This window comes from Crotalus tigris, unplaced genomic scaffold, assembly GCF_016545835.1.
Source record: "Crotalus tigris isolate CLP2741 ecotype Arizona unplaced genomic scaffold, ASM1654583v1 scf7180000017611.44802233496:7321179, whole genome shotgun sequence".
NCBI lineage: Eukaryota > Metazoa > Chordata > Lepidosauria > Squamata > Viperidae > Crotalus > Crotalus tigris.
The window spans coordinates 1,618,148-1,639,165 of record NW_024096511.1 but is presented as its reverse complement, the minus strand read 5'-3'; positions in this window follow the sequence as shown (position 1 = coordinate 1,639,165).

The following is a 21,018-nucleotide window of genomic DNA, read 5'->3' as shown; positions in this document are numbered from 1 at the left end:
ATGGCTATTGATAGAGCAATGCTCCATGAAGTTGTTCAAACCCCTTTCAAAACGGTGGCCATCCTCTCGTTTTATGGCAACCAATTCCACCGTTTGACTATGTATTCTGTAAAAAAAATAGTTCAGGCACAGATCTCTCCAAATTAATATTAATCAAATCCCCAAGTTCCAAAATTATGAAGGAAGGAAAAACCTTGTCCCCATTCCAATTCTGCATACCCTGCTCGAAAATTGTACATTTGATAGACACAAGTGGAAAATTGTGAACTGTGGGGGATAATCGTGGTATGATTGGATGGATGCAGTGGTAAGCTTTGTCCGGACTATTTCCTCTTCCTGGCCCTATCTGCATTTTGGAAGTAGTTTCAAAGGGCCTCAATCAAGACTCAAATGGACTGATCAAATAGAACAAGGTTCTATTGAGCAGTGTTGGTCAATCTTACCATCTTTCAGATGTGTGGATTTCAACTCCCAGAATTCTCCATCCAGCATGCTTCTCAGCCAAATTTCTCCATTCCAGCAGTTGAAGTTGTTATTGTGATTGAGAAACAATGCTCAAGATGAGGAAATTTTCCATCCTTGTGCCTGCCACATCCAGTCACCTTCAAACCTTGCAGTTTCTCAGAGGTCTTTGGGGGCAGACCAGATACGGTACACTACAGTTGTCCAATCCAGAGGGGGCACGGAGATGAATTACCTTCATTAAAGCACCCTACCCCAAGAATGTCTGCAGTTGTTGCATCAGCTGAAGCTAGGCTCCTCCTGGCCTAGCTTCATCTACTGATACAGCTAGAATTGGGAATCCAAGGGCACGCCCCAAATCATGGACCTGTTCCAGAGCTCCATGAAACCACAAAATGGTTTCTGTATAAAGAGCTACTCTGTCTTTGAGGATTCCATTTAAATTTGCTTCTGTTACGCTTTTGGCAGCTGCCTCAAACTGAAAGTAATCAGATTTTTTTGAGCTGAAAGGAAAAAGGTAGAGCAACTTTAGCATCCAAATTATTACTCATATAGAACTCTTAGTAGTAGACTCCCACATTCACCCCTGATTATCATCCCATTCCACCTGACTCTAATTTTCCATTCAAATGAACTGAAAATCCTAGAGGTTCACATAGTTTTGCTCTACACCAGTATGTAGTTTTGAATAATTTTCCTCAGTGAATACATGAACAAGTATTATATTTTAGACTCATCTGTTTAATTGGGTTTTCTTTACCCAGTTTTAGGAATAATATGGAAAACAGATCACATTTCAGGTCGTCTTTTTGCAAAAATATTGTAAGTTCAAAATGGTTCACAAATTTTTAATCATCACTATAAATAAACTGCCAAAAGTGCTCTATGCCTGGTAATTCAAACTCAATATTAACTTTTAAAAAGTTTTAAAAGCTGCTTAATCAGAAATGAGCTGGTCAAAAGTAATAATACTACAAGTTTACCTAAAAATCAGATTAAGTTACTATTTTTAAAATAATCTTTATTACTGGCTTGTTATTATAACATCAATTTTTCTTGCATAAAAAAGCCAACATTATATCAAAGACCCAATATTTACCTTATGTCTCTTTCAGTGTTAAAATGCATCTATTAAAACTGGTTCTCCCAAAACAAGAATTTTTAAGGAATCCAGTGATAGCTTTTGAGATCTGCAGACAGGAAATGAATGCTGAATTTCTTTTTAAAAAACCAGCTGAAGCTAAAATAATCAATTAGAAGCCTTGAAATAAGGAAAATTAAATCCATCTTTTCCAATAGGAAAGAAAATCTTAAATGATGACCCTCTCTGAAGTATCATTTAAGGCAGAGGTGGGGAATGATGGTCTTTTTATGAGTTGTGGACTTCAACTCCCAGAATTCCCAAGCCAGCTAGCTCAGGAATTCTGGGAGTTGAAGTCCACAAGTCATAAAAGGGCCATTGTTACCCACTTCTGATATAAGGCATACTTGTCTAACCAATGGCTTGCGAGCCATATGTGGTCCTGGAAAGCTAGTAATGTAAGCCCCACAAGATATCAAACTTTTAAAATTTTTTTTAATATGTGTTATTATTTATATACATCAACTATATTATATATTGTATATTGGCCCAAGACAATTCCTCTTCACTCAATGTGGCCCAGGCGAGTCAAATTGGACAATGGTGAAATAAGGTTTTTGTAAAGGACTCAAAGTGTTTATATTTTTTTTGTTCATTGTCTTTAATTTTACCAATCTTACATGATTTGTTTATTTTTTTGATATCCTGCCCAGATAATGTACATAGCACTCCCTTCTGATCCTTTTTCTACATAACAACCCTGTGAAATAAGTTGGGCTGAGATAAAATTATAGAGTCAGAGGTCTTTTGAATGTTTAGAAACATTAGAAGGGTCCCATCATACCATGTGGGACAATTGGATGCAGAAATACTCCTGCATTGTTATCTTAGCCCCCAAGCATCACATGGATCTCATAATAAAGAGAAATTTATTATGTGAGAACAATTAACCAGCTTGCCTCCAGAAATTGTGGGTGCTCCATCACTGGAGATTTTTAAGAAGAGATTGGACAGCTACTTGTCTGAAATGGTATAGGGTTTTCTGCCTGAGCAGGGGATTGGATTAGATGACCTCCAAGGTCCCTTTCAACTCTGTTACTCTGTTATTCTGTAATTCATGTTTAGAAATCATGTCTAGGAGAATGAGCTTGGACATCCACTCTCGGAAGAGAAATTATAAAAATATCTCATTAATTTAATTTTCAATTTTTTATTTAATTTATTTATATTCTGATTTTATTATTTTTACGAATAACTCATGATGGCAGACATATCCAATATATTTTCCTCCTCCTATTTTGCCCACAACAACCTATGATATGAGTCGGGCTGAGAGATAGTAATTGGCCCACGGTCACCAAGCTGGCTTTCAGGACCAAGGCGGGACCTGAACTCATGGCCTCTTGCTTTCTAGCCCAGTGCCTTAACCAAGCCAAGATGATAGAAAGTACACACTAATTAATATTTGTGATATGATCACTTGTGCCCTAGTCATCTTTAGGTTGGATCTATATTTATATTTCATATTTCTAGACTGCCCATCTCCCTCAAAGAGGGGTTATTGCAATGCGTTCTAACTGGGGCTGCCCTTGAAGAGGCAACCGTTATACAAAATACAGCAGTGCATACAGTTCTGCTGTTGCCTGAGCATTAGTTGCCAATTTGCTTCTAAGTCCAGTTCAAGATGATAGTTATTATCTTTTAAGCCCTATATGGCATGGGTCCAAAGCAATGGTGGGAGAACCGGTAGCTAATTTTTTGTTGACTTTGGCGAATCAGCTGAGGTCCTACCCCTTTTTCACAAGGCCCAGAACAGCCCATCAGAAGTGTGTGGATGCCACTTCTGGAAGTCCATTCTGGGCCTCAGAGGCCCAGGCCCAGAACGGACTTCCAGAAGTGGTATCTATGCAGAGAACCAGTTGTTCAGGAATTTGAATCCCACCACTGGTCCAAGGTATCTGAGGAGCCCTCTCACCCCAATAGGAATAGCCCACTGCACTCGTGCCAGCAGAAGAGGCCAGCTATAGACTCCATTTTCTAAGGAATTTCAGCAGGTGAGGCCAAGAAGAAGAGAAGAGCCTTTTCTGCTATGGCCCTTACCCTATGGAATACTCTACTATCAGAGGTTAGAATTCTGGCTTTGCCAGTTGGCTTGAGTCCACGAGGGAGGCACTCACCACTGGAGGTAGTTGATGGGTAAGAAGAAGGGACTGAACGATGAAAGACAGGTCTGTTCCACACATCTATTGGTCACCTTCTATCTAGATAAATGGAAGAATTTCATGTCTGACTATAAACATTTTATGAAATTCTTATTTATTTTTTTTAGAAGTAGGGTTTCTAAAACAAATTAACTTTCATCAAACCAAAAGAAAGCCAGAGTGGAAAAAGAAAATACAAACTTGCTCTACACTAGACCCAGGGTGTTATATCAGCTACAGTTGGATTCTTTGGATGGAAGATGCCAAGATTATTCTGCATGTAATATGCTGCTGTGCCAGATCAAGAGAAAGTGAGTTATAGACCTCATATATGTTTTGTTCTGTCCTTTGAGTGATCTGTTTCATTCGCAGGAAAGGATATTGTTGGTGAAGCTATGTGCATAGAATAGAAACTGATATATTTAGAATTTCTCTCCCCACCTCCAAGAAGTTCTCATGTGAGCAATGACTGGCAAGTACAAAAAACTTTTTCAAGATCAGCCAGCTGGTTATCCACACCCAATTTTTACCACCTCTGGAGACTGCAGCCAAATAGAAGGATTTCCTGAAAAGAATGAACAAGATAAGCATATATTTTAACGTTAATTGAAGGACTTCCAGGCAGCCACACAACATATATCAACTGTCAAACAAACACACATCATAATAAAATCTGTTCTTTGAACTTCAGGTGACTTTTAAAATGTCACTGGATAGTTCTTTTGGGTAAGGAAAAAAGAGAATAATTGAGTGAGTTGGGCTGGCCCAACATTTTTTCTTCCTCTTTCAAAAGACAAATGGATGCTTCTCCTCCATAACAGGAGTAAACATAGTCTGGATAGGCAGTTGAATCTTCCATCAATACTGCCATGGATTGGGAGCCTGCTCCAAATTGGAAGGCAGCTGGTTTACGATATGTCATACAGACAAGGGAGGGGGCTCCCAAGGAAGAGCCAGGGAACTGTTACTGCTCTATTCCAACATGTTGTTATCTTTAGCAGTTCTTTCACTTATCTACTGTAGAATTGGAAACAAGTAACAACATTAATTTCAATGAAAGAGGTGGCACTTAATGGATCTTAGAGTCTTGTCCCAATGTGTTTGGAGGACAAGAGGCTGAAAATGTGCACACATTTCTAATTTTTTTTCACAAGTCCAACTTTTTTATAAGCCTCTGGCTCAATAGAGAGGTGGAAGTGGGATGCATCTATATATAAATTACACATTGATTTTTATGCCAAGCCATGTTCAGCTACTTCAACTTATATTAATCTGCAACTTCCAGCATGGTCCTTAATTAATGTACATACCACAACAGTAAACTGCTTATATTAATAAGCATTTCTCCCATGGTGGATTTTACATATCCTTATGTTGCCTTATACTAGATTAGATTCTTTGTCCATTAAGTTCCGTATTGCCTACTTGGCAATTCCAGATCTTTCCTATGGGTTGAATCATATTACTGATGATGCCATGGATTGAACCAAAGATCATTTGAATGTAATGTAAAGCTTGTATGAATTTTTTCCCTGGTCTCTAGAAAGGTAATATAAATATTTTAATTAATTTATCCAATTTCTATATTACTCATCAGACTTGTGTGCCTCTGGGCTGTTTACCAATAAAACAGTAAAACATATAAAAGTGATAGTTAAAAACCAGATTAAAAACAAAGTTAAAATGAACAATTGCAGAGTTAAAAAGCAAAGGAAGCACCTTCAGCCCACAAGCCATCCCCAGGGATGGATGGCACGCTTGGACTCCCAGACCAGTTGTCAGAGTCAGATCTTAATGCTCTTCCAGAAGGCCAGGAGAGTGGAGGGGTCTGCCTAGAGCAGGGGTAGGCAACCTTGGCTCTTTTATGAGCCGTGGACTCAACTCCCAGAACTCCTGAGCCTAGACTCTGGGGGCAAGCTCTTACATAGGGCAGGGGCAACAGTAGAGAAGATTCTCTGTTTCCTTTTTCAAATTGAACAGTATCTATTCTACCAACAACCATTGTGGCTTAACCTGTTGTTGTCCTACATTTGTTCAGAATGCATTCTCTCCACATTTTATAAAGAATCTAAAGTAAGGCCAAGTGAATGCTTGAGTAATGCATTGCAAGCATCTATTATCTCTGCCACAGCAGCCAATTTCCCCTCCATCCACTAAAAATATCAAATAATTCCATAAGAGAATCACAAAGCTGCCTTCTGCTCAATCTTTTCCCAACACTTGAAACGTAGGAGCTTCCCCCGCCTGATCAGAGACAGTAGAAGATAATCTAGGTAGGATCTTTGTATCTCAAACCATGTCCTAATTCTGGCAATGAAAGTGGTACAACCTAACATCTTGGAGACCTGAGAAATGTTACATTACTTCCGTGTTAGGAATATCTTGCTGATATCTCAAGCTTTCCTACAGCCTTATCTGAACTGAGGCCTTCACTACCCTATTAAAAGCCTCCATGCTCAAAATACTTTCCAGAATCATTGTGCGATGCCATCACTTGGAAGTCAGCAGGGGGAAATGACGAGTTAGATATGTATACATATAACCATGATCTCTGCTATTGCCAAACAGGTGTTGGGTCAGTTCCCAGTTGATTAAGCTGGTCAGCAGCTGATGGATTCCTATTTTAAGGACACTATGCCCTGTGCTCTTTTCAGAAGGTCCTTGTAAGTCTCATGTCTTCTGAGCAAAGTTGATTAGAGAGATTTACCAGATAATAAGGGAGCTGAGTTCCGATGCAATTTATCAAGCTTTCTGTAAGCAAGAAGGCTAATTCACTTTCTGTGAACACGGCTAAAGCAACTTATATGTGAATGTTTAGACACAGTCTTAGATGGGAAAAGAACGAAATTACAGAATATAACTATCACCAGATTTCCTAGTCAATGGCCACAGTTTGGTTTCAAACTAACATGATAGTAACTGACCTCATCATTGACATCATTATTGCTTTGGTGAGTCTTTCTCCTAACTATTTGGCTGTACCCTCAAACATAATTAAACATAATTATTTGAAGAATAGATGCAAAGCAGAGTTTACCAAATTCTTTTTTTAAAAAAAGAATTCAATTGCCAAGAGACTGAAGATGGTCCAGTGATATGTTTGGAGAAGGCAGGTGAGATTTTAGAACTCTTTATAGAAAGGATTTTGGGATGGAATTTTGTTATTTTAAAATATAAAATAGTTGCAGTCTAGTATCACATTTTTCTTGCTAAAACAAAATTTATAGCACTGCAATTCAACTGAATATGTTTAATTTTGAGGAATAATTGAAGGGAGCCATTTTCTGTCTTATTTAATAATAATTTTATTAAATTTACATCCTGCAACAATATCTAAACATCATCAAACATTCACATTTAACTATCCCAGATGTTGGAAAGGACTCGATAGGTACACAAAAATGCCAAATCAGCCTGAACATCTGGCTGACTGTATGAGAGACTATAAAAACTAATACAAACTAAAAAAAAAAAAATAGGTGGAGAAAAGAAAAAAAGAGAAAACAGAAAAGGAAAAATTAGAATACAGTAAAGAAAAAGAAAAGAAATATATAAGAAATGGCTTCCTCCTTCGTCACAAGTAAACAATTTTAGTAGCTTATCCCTTTCTCTTAAAATATAACAAATCCCATATCCTATGTCTCATCTATAAGCAAACCCTTCAAAACCTCATCATTTCAGTCCTGATCAACAAAAGTCCATTAAGGATTACCAGTGATAACAATGTATTTATTTTAATCTCCATCAGATGTTGTCCCTTTGCAAACCCAATGTCCTCTTTGAAGGCACCAACCCTGGTTTCAGCAAGATGTTTATTATCTTGTGTCTCAGAGCATCAAATACTCTGGAGACTGCTGTCTTACGGTTTTCTCCTCCACTGCAACTGTATTGAGCACCTGCGGGCAAATCTTTATTTCCCTATTTCTTCCCCTGAAGTCCCACGAGAGGCATTTTCAAATACTTGAATCAGGATATCACACAGAAGAAAGCCTGCTCTTTATCATTCCAGATGCAGAGCATAGAATAATAGTCTTAACATAAAAAGGCAAATTGGAGCTTAATGTTAATGATCAGAGCAGTGTTAACAATGGAAGTAGTCATTAGAAGACATCCTGAGCACCTCTACTACTGCAGGTGTTTAAACATCTACCTGAGAGGCTTTAATTTGAATTCTTGATCTGAAGATGGCACTAGACCTTGAATGGTATAGGACGGAAGTAACGTTTTTTTTTAATGCAAATGTTTCTTGAATGCATCTCTTATGTTTTACTAAAACAGGGCATATGTTACTAGCTGCAAAACCATGGGGGTGAGAGAACAGCCAGTTCCATATCACTTGATTCTGCAAAAACTCAGAATGAGGTAATACGTGAAAAGTAATTTATTCTCTGAAACTGCAAAAGAATTTTGAGCAGGAATCTGCTTTAGCAATCATAACCATGCTCTTCTTTGTTGATGTACCAACTACGACATAGGTGATTATGAAAATGCAGCTTGTGTCAGAACTGTGGGATATAGATTCAGCAGAGAGACAGATATTTTGAAAGGCCTGGATTTAACCATGTGAAATACTTTTGAAAACCACAAGGATGTCATCAAGCAAATGCCACCATTATATATTTGTGCCCCAACCTCTGTATGTTTCTATACATTAAAAAAAATAAATGTCTGTAAGTCATGACACCCATATCAAACCTTGTTTGGATTGTGTTTTAACTCTCCTATATTGCATTTCAAAACAAATTGGTTGTATAAACATATGACAATACTATATAAAGAGAGACCATGAGAGCACCTTTCATTCATTCCATAGCATGATAATTATATGTCATTCACAGAAATAATGACTGATGAAAGACATACTTTAGAACAAAATGGATATTGTTTTTCTCCCATAGTTGGCAATATTCTTGAAGGCAACACTATGCTACAAGCTGTTTTGTCATTTAAAGACAGCAGATGGTGGAAAGGAAAATGATTGGAAGTAAGACAATGTTAGCTGAAATAAGATGGGCTACAAATGCCACAAACAAGGTATTGGGAGAGCATGCAATCCTGTATCCATAGATTGGCTACTTTGTAGTGAGCCCAGAATGGATAGTCATAAACAAAGTAGGGTGACCACTTCAGGACTGGAAAAATCCTGATGGCTTCTGGAGTTTGCTTTTTCTATATTTCTTTGTTACCATAGTTGTCCAGGTTTTCAAACTCCAGATTATGCAGCCCTAGCAGAAAATGAGGGGGGGGGGGAGAGATGAATCAGACAATATTGGAGTGAATAAATTTCACATATTAATGTGATTGATTCAGCCCAATGCCAGCTGCTGTTCATTAACATTGTTTAGTTCCATGTTTTATTAATTAGTAAGTATCTAATTTACCAGATACTTTGCAGATGATTTCAAGGGGTGTGGGTGTGTACAGCTTGTTTGTTTGTTTGTTTGTGTGTGTGTGTGTGTGTATTGCATTCAAAATGTATTCAAACCCCCTTCACTTTTGTCATGCTGTAGTCTGATTCTACAGTTGTTGAAATTCATTTTTTTCTCATTAATCTACACTCAGTACCCCATAATGACAAAGTGAAAAAGAATTTTAGAAATGTCTGTAAATTTATTAAAAAGAAAAAACTGAAATATCACATTGGCATAAGTATTCAGACCCTTCACTTAGTTACTTTGTTGAAGCACTTTTGGCAGCAATTACAGCCTTGAGTCTTTTGGGTATGATGTGGATTGGGGGATTTTCGGCCATTCTTCCTTGCAAATCCTCTCAAGCCCAGTCAGATTGGTGGACAGCCATTTTCAGGTCCCTCCAGAGATGTTCAATAGGGCTCAGGTCAGCGCTCTGGCTGGACCACTATAGGACATTCACAGAGTTGTGTGCTTAGGATCATTGTCATGTTGGAAAGTGAACCTTTGGCCCAGTTTGAGGTCCTGAACACTGTGGAACAGGTTTTCATTGAAAATATCACTAGTGCTTTGCTCTATTTAGCTTTTCTTCAACCCTGACCAGTTTCCCAGTCCCTGCTGCTGAAAAACACCCCCACAGCATGATGCTGCCACCACCATACTTCACTGTTAGGATGATATTGAGCAGGAGATGAGCGGTGCCTGGTTTCCTCCAGACATAACGTTTAGAATTGAGGCCAAACAGTTCAATCTTGGTTTCATCAGACCAGAGAATCTTGTTCTTCACAAGTCTGAGTTCTTGAAGTGCTTTTCTGCAAACTCCACGTGGGCTATCATGTGTTTTATACTAAGGAGAGGCTTCCGTCTAGCCACTCTGCCATAAAGCCCAGATCGGTGGACGGCTGAAGTGATGGTTGTTCTTCTGGAACTCTGTCCCAATTCCACACAGGATCTCTGGAGCTAAATCAGAATGAATATCAGCTTCTTGGTCACTTCTCTTCCTAAGGCCCTTCTCCCCTGATTGTTCAGTTTAACCGAATGACCAGCTCTTGGAAGAGTCCTGGTTGTGCCAAACTTCTATTTGAAAATTCTGAAGGCCACTGTGCACTTAGGAACCTTCAGTGCAGCAGAAATTTTATTGTAGCCTTCCCCAGATCTGTGCCTTGCAATAATCCTGTCTCTGAGCTCTGCAGGCAGTTCCTTTGACCCCATGGCTTTTGCTCTGGTACAGTACGCATTGTCAACTCTGTGAGGCCTTCTATAGAGAGGTGTATGCCTTTCCAAATCATGTCCAATCAATTTAATTTACCACAGGTTGATTCTAATCAAGGTGAAGAAACATGTCAGCAACAATAAAGAGAAATGGAGGGCACCAGAGCTAAATTTCAAGTGTTGTTGCAAAGAGTCTGAATACTTATGCCAATATGCTATTTCAGTTTTTTCTTTTTAATAAATTTACAGACATTTCTATAATTCTGTTTTCACTTTATCATTATGGGGTATTGAGTGTAGATTAATGAGAAAAAAACGAATTTCAACAACTGTAGAATCAGGCTTCAGAATAACAAAATTGATAAAAGTGAAGGGGGTCTGAATACTTTCTGAATACACTCTCACACACATGCTATAACTACACGGAGTGGGGTTTTTTGATAAAATTGCTTATTACAACTATACAGTACTTTCATATGAGTATGTGTACAATGTGCAATAAATATGAGAACAATAGATAAGGTAAAGTAAAACTGAACAGAATACATTTCATCTTACATAGACAATTTCTGGAAATAATGCTATTTTTCTTCAAATACTATCTACTCAGTTCCAAGCCACCTGTCTGTTTTATGGGAATATTTCACATATTCTGCCTAGGTTTTCTTTAAAAACAGTCTTCTTTCAACTCCAAATTTATTTATCTGTATAGAGTTCATCAAAAGCCTAACAAAATCACTTGATCAACTTCAGACATTTATCTGTTTTAATTTATTATGATGATTTGGAATGAACTGGATTAGAAGCCCATTTTTTGCCTGAATGATTTGTGGGTGTGAAATCTGGATCCTAAATTCATCAGTATTCTACCCACTCAAAAATATAAATATCCAAGCGAAGAAATTAATCCGATGTATAACATAAAATATCAAGAATTTCAGGACCAATAACAAAATGTTATTGTGCAGATAATTCAAAACATTTGAACAGAGCCAGGATCAGTGGGACTCTAGTTTTATATTGAAGAAGCAGCTTACTTACACAATCAAAACTGCTCCCAAATTGATATTGTTTTTTGACATTCTTCTACAACACCTCTGACAGAGGGACAGTTTGGTAGATAAGTTGCCTTTGCAGGATTAATGCAATATGTAAGACGCAGTTAGCCATCCCTTCCTTTTCCTAATGGCACTATCATAGTTTATGTGAAACAACAATCTCTATATCTGAAATGTTAAATGTGCCAAAGGGATCATAAGCAATAAGACAAAGAAATAATAGAATAAAATATAAAACATGGAATTGGAGATTAACTGCTGAATATGGTAACAGCAACCTGTGATAGAAATGAAGTATATGTGAAACTTAATAGAATTCTTAATGACTGGGTCAGCACTGAGCATGGACTCAAAGATTCAAGCTAAAGTTTTTGAGAAATTCAAGGATATGTCATGCTGTCCAGATAAGCTACTTGATAGTTCTGCACAGGAAGCAGCAATTGTGATCCATATTGGGACACATGATATTGGTAAATGTAGTTAGCTTGTAATACAAATCTAATTTAGGCCGTAAAGTAGCAGACTGTGGCCAACTTGCCACAGCCAACTGCTGCAGGACAACTTGCTGAGGGACAATTCAATGCGATAGTAATCGTTTCATTCAGGCCTTTTTATTATTGCTGGCCACCTTTTGTCGAAATTATTGTAATTCTTGTATTTCTGGATTGACTTTATTTTATTAATATTGGCCATGGGTTTCCTCAAAATTAATTTAAACTTTTGCATTTGTTGAATTGCCCTGCAGTGAGTTGTCCCATTTTGCTGCCAAAGTATCCTCCTAAGAAATGCACAGGACCAGCTAGACAAGGATTGCTCAGAGGTCTCAGTTTGTGGATAAGATGGTGGCAGGCAAAAGGATGATATTCAGCAGGCACTGCAGAAGAGTTTGGGGAAAGCTGAATCTGTGCACGAGAGTTAGGCTTCATTTGCACTGAAATGGAACCAGTCTGTGGATATGTAATATCAAAAAGATTTAGCATTTTTTAAAACATATCCCTTGGGGAAAGACAGCTGGTGTTAAACACCATCTGGTTTGAAAGGCTGTAGATATTTCAGGAAATAGGGAAGAATTAGGGAAGACATCAGATCAATGTTGAAATGGGCTAATGCTTCATAGTGCCTAGAGGTTATTTTAAATCACAATAAATACATAATTTGAATAGTATAGGGCAAAAAAACCTAAAGAGGAACAACAGGATATTTTTTAAAGATACTCGAAGCAGAAATCAAATCACAGAATTGGTTGCCCATAAGGCAGCAAATGAGTAAAAGGGATCCTCAAGGAGGATGTGGAGATTTCAGAGAAACTGTTTAAATTTTGTGCACCTCTACTACAGAAAATATAGACAGATACCTGAGCTGGTATTGACATTCTTAATTCAGCTATTAAAGTTTGTCTGATTTCTTTAAGAGTGGATGTCACCCTCAGTTCTCACTGTTTTTTTGCCCACCCATGGTCACTCTGTTTCTTTATTTAGGTAGAGAAATATCTCTTGTAAGGTTTTCCACCTAGCCTCACAAACTCCTCTTGGCTACTCAGGAATTTCAAAGAGCCAAAAGAAACTCCTGAGCCGAGGTTTCAGCAAAGAAAGCAACTTTATTTTGGCCAAGACAGAATTGGGTAATCTTCTCCCTCTTTGTGGCTGCTTAGAGGGACGAAGGCACACCCAGAAGAGACTTCTTCCACTTTTTATACCTTTTCAGAACAAAGAGATCCAAGTCTCTGTACCAGGAGCAAGGAAGCACAGAAAAACAAATTCCAAGATGATGACTCATACACCTCAATTCAGGCTAACACATCTTCTCCCCTCCCTATTTCTTGAACCACTGAATCTTACCTTGCTCCTTTCATGTAAGCAATCTCCTGTATATTTAGCATGAGACATTTACTTTTTCAATATACACAAAACACTTGCTTCTACAGGTGTCTATAAGGCTCCTTGCATATAAAAAAATTATATAAAATGGCTACAAAATAATACTACTAATATCAGGCTTAAGCATAATAAAACCATAAGCACAATAAGGTCTCTTCACTCTGAAAGCAAAAGCTGATGGAGTTAGCAGAGATGGCTAAATTGACTGTTCTAATTCAAGAAAAGAATACAGCTAACTTTGTTTCCACTTGGAAACAGCTTCTGGACTTTGTGTGTGCGGTAGAAAAAAAAATGAAACTTTGAGTTTTGCTGATTAGATAGGTTGTTATAGAAATGGCTTGTATATAATACTATGTAAAAGTAAAAGGTTGAGGCTTTGTATTATTATTTTATCCTACTGTGCTAAAAAGATTTGGAAGTCAATGCCTTTCTTTCTTTTTCCCCTTTCCCCCTACACTTTTCCTCTTCCATTTTTCCTTACTTTCCTGTTAGTGAGACCCTCAAAAAATGAATAATGAGGAATTTAGAGGACAAAAGATAGCCAAAGAAGATGGAAAGAAATGTGCATGTAAAAGCACAATTAGCTTGCGAGGTTAGAAAAAAATAGGTGTAAAGAAATGTCCTGGGTATAGGCTATATTTCCTTTTAATCCCCTCCCCCTTATCTTAGGGCCCTAATTTCTTTGGTTTACTATCTATTAGTTCTTTTCTGTACTTTGCATAACCTTGGTTACACCCAAAGTGTACAGAGAGAGATGGGAATAATGTAGATTTAAATTAAAAATTTTAAGTAGAGAATGGAATATGTTGAATAATGTTATGGGATACGTACACTGATCTTTAAAAAAAGAAAAAGAAGGTCAGTCAGGATGGGCAAAGCAATCAGACAGAGCTGATGAATATAAATATTTGTTTGCCACTCAATCTGAACTTCCATGTGGTTTGGATTTCTAAATGTTTCCTGTTCAGTAGCCAGATGGAAAGGAAGTTCCACGTGCTTCCTGGATTCAGAAGTGGCATGATAAAAAGGGCAGCCAGTAAAAGCAAATACAAAGTACAATGACTTCAGCTTTGTTTCATCCCATTCAAAAACCATTATTGTTTCTGTAGATTGATCTCAGTTCAGCCTAAAGAAATAACACTTGAAAGGCGGTGGAATTGCTTTTCTCACTCATCCATCAAAATGCATTTTATGATTTGTTTCTGCACTGAGAGACGGTCACAGTTGCTTCCCCTTGTCCTCAGTTCACACAAAGCACATTTTAAAAAGGCATTATAAGAATCTAAGAGTGGATAGATTCCTCTCTGTTCGTCCCTAATTCCCTCTATTGATGGGAGAGGTCTGGAAAGGAAATATATTGATGGCTGAATGTGGTTAAAGGCTTCCTTTAGTTGAATATGGAAGAATCTTAGCAAACCACATTGGAGTCACTCTTCCATCACTGCTCCATCTCTTTCTCTTTTTCTCCTTTAATATTTTATCTTAAAGTTGATCTTTTAGTTTTGTCTCCATTTCTGAAAAAAAAAATCCATTATTCCAACTAATAACCTGGGTACCTTAAATGGCCTAGACTAAAATTATGTCTGCCGTGGTCCTATGTTTTGAAAAATAGGCTATTTTCTGAGCCAGCTCTCTGGACTAGCAGCAGCCTGTCCTAGTTCCACTACTACTAGTGAGTTATGACTCAGAAATAGAAAAGAGAAAGAGTAAATTGTCCCAGTCCAGTTACTTATGATTTAGAAGAGCTTCAGACATGTGTAGAGGAATGTATTCTCACAAATAGAGGTGACAATTATTAGCCACTCTGGAGAATGGAATAGTGGGCTGTAGAAACAGTGTTTTCCCATTGAAATAATGATCTGCTTGATAGAAAAAAAAAGCATAATAAAACTGGCCCCAATTTGCATTGAGAAAGAATTTAAGCAACGTATTAAGGTAATTTGTAAGTAAATAGCAAATCATAAAAGTAGCAACCATTTTTTTCTCCAAATATTAAATTCAGCAGATTTCAGAGATAATTTAGCTCAAACCATTGTAAATCTTCTACAGTATAAAAGGCCTGGAAGCATTTTTTTTCCTTAACAGCTTTTTAAAAAGAGAAAGATGTTAGGCAAACTACAAAATAATGGCCACCTTGGCCATAGGAGAGTAGCAATATCTGCAAACTAGCTAAGAAATAATGACTTGAATAGCAATCCGTCACAATTTTATATCTTTTGGCTTTAGAACTGAGTGCTAGATCAGTTTAAGCCAAGAACCTTTAGCTGACTTGGCTGATGTCAAAAAAGCTAAGCAGAGTCATATCTGGTTCATATTTAGATGGGAGATCACCCAGAATTACAAGGACTATAGGTTAGACTGGGATATCTAAAAGCTTCCTGGAAGAAGGTAATGGAATTACTTTCATACTGTGGCTAAGAAAACATTATGAACTTGCCTGCCTAGCATCTGGAAGTTGAGTGTGAAGGAAATGTACTGGTTTTTTTTCTTCTCAGTTTAAGATTAGATGCATTTACTGATTGACATTTTTATCCTTTATGGGATGACATTGCCCACCCACTGTTAACATTTGTGGTGTTAAATAGGGGTTTATTGTTTTTTTATTTGTCAGGTGCACTTTCTATATTTTGTATCTCATATTAATTTTGAATCTCTTACTGAATTATAACATGAAATGTGTACAGCGTATAAATCATTGCTTCCTTTTTCTTAGATTTTGCAGAGCATGTGGAAGTGATATCTCAATATGGTCTTGGGAAACAGACAACTTAGCCACAGGTTTGAACAGAAGATTAGTGTAGGGCTTCCTGAAATTTTAAATATAGTTCATCTTTTGCCAAAAGTGAACCTCTCCTTGCTGCCAATAATCTTTCCCTAAATATTTATTGAGGTTTTAAAGCTAATATATTCTGATTGGCTAAATTATGTATGAGTGCAACAAAAAAAAAAAGAGAGATATATCCTTCTCCGAAAGCTGCATTTCTTTCTTTCTTCTTTGATAAAACTTCTTTCCAGAACTCATCTGTTTCTGTTTTCCTCACATATCATTATTATGCTCATTCTGGCTTTGCTTACTATTGGCAGAAATGCAGCTGGCACATGAGGTCTGGGGACTACAGTCTTAGAATCATTTGCTTGGGTAAAAAAACCCCCCTCAAAACAACATTGAAATACTAGAATTGTGCAGCACAGCATAAGGAATAGATTTGCTACCAAATAGACACACTGCTGCTTTTTTTTTTTTTTAGTCCCATTTGTTCGCTTAGGATCTGGTACGATTTTACTGATTTGATTTTTTTTAAAAAATCAAAAATAGTGTAAGTACTGTATCATGCAAAAATATCTGTGATAGATTATCTAAAATTTAAATTGGGAATAGTATATGCTTTGTGTATCACCTTTTCCCACAAACGTTGCTACTTGAAATGTTAAGGGCTAGCATCTAGCTTCTCCCATTAAAAACATCTTGAATTTGGCAGATAGATCAAGATTTGAAGATTAGCAATGATTTTGGAGTGTTGCTAGTTTTCTCTTAATAATTCTAATGTCCAGTTCATTCAAACAGAGGTCACCAGTTGCCCAACCTTGGCAAGGTTAGCCCTGCTTAGTACTTGGGGGAGAGATCACCAGGAAATTCCAGCGCTATAGGTTACAGTGGGAAATGGGGAAAAAAGTCCTGGAAGAACGGAATGGCAAACCACTTCTATGTTATTGCCAAGAAAACTACATGGAGTCATCCATAAAGTCTCATAAAGTCAAGCTCAGTTAGCAGAGAGAGTGCCCTGTTTAATGATCAGTTCAGCAGGACTTTTAAAAGATTCTTTTTGAAAAGTTTCCTCTGCTGGGTATCTAATCCAGTTCTTTCTTTATTGCTCTTTAACTGCTCCCCATTTTGCCACACAACACAATCACTATCTCCTTTCTAACACCATTTTGCCTCTTGTTTAATATCCATTTTAATGACTGTTTTTCTTAATTTTGTTATTGTCACCACTTCCCTGAGCAAACTTTAATTAGACTGTCCGGTTGAAAATAAAATGAGTCCCTAATGAGCATGAAATTATTCATTTTTAAATGTTATGGAATGGAAATTAAATGCTTCTCATCTTTCATACACCAATAATTTATTCTCATGTTCATTGCCAAGCTTCCAGTTTTCAAAATGCCTTTAATTCAACATTTGGCATGCTTCCAAATACAAAGAGGAGAATTTCTTTTGCCTGTCCTAAATTATAAAAACCTTCCATATACTAGCTCTTTTTGGGGAGGGGTTGTAATATCTTCTACTCCCATATTATGGAAGGGACCAAACTGGCCTGGCTGCAGGAAGAAGAAGGATGAAAAGGTTGGGTCATCTGTAATGAGGAAGTCTTCTTGTCTCCAGAGCAGAACTCAAAGAAAAAAATAGCAATGAAATAGTATGTAAAAAAAAGATAGGTAAAAGGTTCCTGGGAAGAAATGTTGAACCTAGGATGGCTCTACCGAGAGTGGAACTGGCAACCACAGTGGAATGAAGAGCTGGCAAGTGGAGCAGTCTTTCCTAATTCCTCTCTGGACAAGGAGAGGACTTGGGATTGCCCACAAATGCTCTAGATAGTTACTCCTCCTGAGAAGACTGTAAGACAAGGATCTCCTGCAGGTTTAGAACTCTGGGAGATGAAGAAACACGATCTTTGCCTAAACCATAGTTGGCACTTGTATAGACATAGGGTTTGCATATTTCCTTTTCTAATCAATTTGGAAATTGCTTATTAACTGTTTTTCATTTATTACGAACCTTTGGATCGACACAGTGTGTGGATTATTAAATCAAGCTTGATTTAGTGGACTTGATTTTGAAATTTGAACTCCGCCTTTTTTAACCAAATATACCCAGTTAGCAATCATATATATTGTATGTAGTGTTATATAATTAATTTATATTTATTGTTGTTCTCAAATGTTTGCAAATGAAATGAGGTATATCTCCCGTAAAGGGTTTAATGCTAAAGATCCAGGATATATTATTAGACTTGATATGTGTATTTTTATTACTACATTGTTGTTACTTTTATTTTTGAATTAAAGCAAAGCAAGCAAAGTCTGCTATTCAAACACAATCAAATAGTCAAAATAAAAGTGCTCCTATCTAGTTCCTCTTCTGATTATCACTGTTTTCCTTCAGTCCATTCTCTCCTTCTTATTTGCAATAGACATTTGCAACTGTCATGTAACAATAAGTACATAGTGTAGCGAAACTAGAAAAGGTATAAGCAGTTGAGCAAAATTGCAAACTGTTCCCCAAATATTCTAAATGAAAAATAAGTCTGGAAATGGATGGAAACAAATCTATTTGGCCAGGAAATGTATATATCTGTCAGCAATTAACTGTTGGCGCTTGCTCTATCTACCACACACAGTGCTCCCAGTCTGTTTTGAAATGGTCAATTCTTGGATCAAAGATCTTATAAAAAAAATGTTTGGAACCTCCTCATAAGCCATTTATGTTACAAAATTCTTTGCCCTGAAACATATGCTTGCTTAGAAGGATAAGAATAAGACATATGAAACACTAACCTTAACTTTAATCGTAATCCTGACAGATGTGTTGGTATTGCTTATTTCTTCAGTGACAATCCCGCAAAGATGTGCATTTCTTGACAAAATGGTGGAAATAACAATGTTACATTTGTTTCCATTAGGTTGCTTTTCATAATTTTAAAATTCAGAATTGGATGGAAAATACAATTACGCCTACAGAATTTTGCAGTTCTGTCTAGGTATCTCAACACTTTGTAAAAAGAACAGATTTTTTCTCCCTTTCCTGCACTGAAATTAAACCACTGAGATAAAAAAAAAAAAGCCTGAGGAGAAAAAAACAGAGCTGGATGTTTATATGACAGAACATTAAACTTTGATTTTGAGTTCAGCTCTGGCATTCAACACAGACTCCTCAGCTGATCATATGCTTACCAAGAGACTTCTTTCTTAAACTTAAGATGGTTCTAACACATATTCCCAATGAGCCCCTGGATTCAGTTCTTTGATCTCGGACTTAGAATAAGAAAATAAAGTAGAATTATAGAGACTGAAGAGGTCATTTGGCCTTCTGGGTCTAACTTCCTGTTCTGTGCAGGAATAAGAATAAACATCCTTGGCATATAACTATTTAGCTTCTGCTTCAACGTGTCTAGCAAAGAGGTTCTCCTGGCATACTTCTCCTATCACAAGGAAATTTTCCTAACAATGAAACAAAATTCACCTGCCTGCAACATTTTTCAATGGCCTGCATTTTGAGATGCTAAAAAAGAAAAGACTCTTTTAAATGTGGCATCTTTGCAAGTGGCAGTCCTGCAAGTTTCGAATCTATGCACTCTTTTTTGCAATATATATACAGTATATATATTGGTGCAATGGTTAAAGTTGCAAGATTAGAAGTGGGGAGATGATGAATTCTAATTCTGCTTGATCCAGTGTAGAAAGTAAGGAAGATGATGACCTCCAAAGAAATATACAAGCACCACTATCTAGGCCAGTGGTTCTCAACCTGTGGGTCGGGACCCCATTTGGGGTCGAACGACCATTTCATGGGGGTCGCCAAACAACGCAGTCCGCCATTTTTCCCCCTTTTTCTTAGCTGTGCTACTCCCTTTTATTCTATTGGCTTTTGAAAGCCAATAGAATAGACTCTCTTGAATAGAGTCTAATTCTATTGGCTTTCAAAAGCCAATAGGAATTGTCCAGGCTGTCTTTGCCCTGCTGAGCCCACCAAAAGTCCCATTCTGCAAACGGTGCTGCACCAGTTGAGTAGTCCTCAACTTACGACCGGTTGAGTAGTCCTCGACTTACGACCGATTGGGGGTCGCGTCATTAAAAAGGTTGAGAACCACTGATCTAGGCAAAACAGACTGAATCATTTTTTTAAGTCCAGAGAGCAACAAGGTAACATTTGCAAGCAACTCAGATAGAGGCTTCCCTGACTCTCTAGAGCGGGGGTCTTCAAACTTGGCCCTTTTATGACTTGTGGACTTAAACTCCCAGAATTCCTCAGCCAGGGAATTGAAGTCCACAAGTCATAAAAGGGCCAAGTTTGAAGACCCTTGCTCTAGAGTATAAGAAGCACTAGCAGGCTTACAGATTTTTGTTATTTTAGCCAATCTCAAAAAAAAAAAACACCAAAAAAAACCCACTTAGCTTTAGAGTAAAGCAAAGTAATTGTACAGATGATTTCCAGGTCTGATTTAGCTAGTGGGCCTGACACACAGAAACCATTGGGATCGCTTTGGTCCAGCTATTGTTTTTCATCCGAGGAACAAGGCAGTTTCCACCCCATTAAAAATATTGAAGGCCTGGTTGCGCTCTCTCTCTCTCCCTCTCTCCCTCTCTCTCTCTCCCTCTCTCTCTCTCTCTCTCACACACACACACACATACACACACACACACACACACCTTTCTAGAAACAGAGAATATCTGAATAAATAAATGTCCTAAAATGTTGTCAAGAAGACTATATGGACTGTATTGTCCATACGCCATAGCAGTGATGGTGAACCTTTTAGAGACCGAGTGCCCAAAACTGGCCCCGCCCCTGCTCCACCCCTGCCCCACCCCAGCCCACCTGCCCATAGGGCCACTCACCGCCTCCAGAGCCCACCGCAGATTGCCCAGGCAGCCCAGCAGTGCCATGTGGCCACATTCTCTGTCCGCGCCCCACAGCATCAACTGTGCACGATGGGGTAT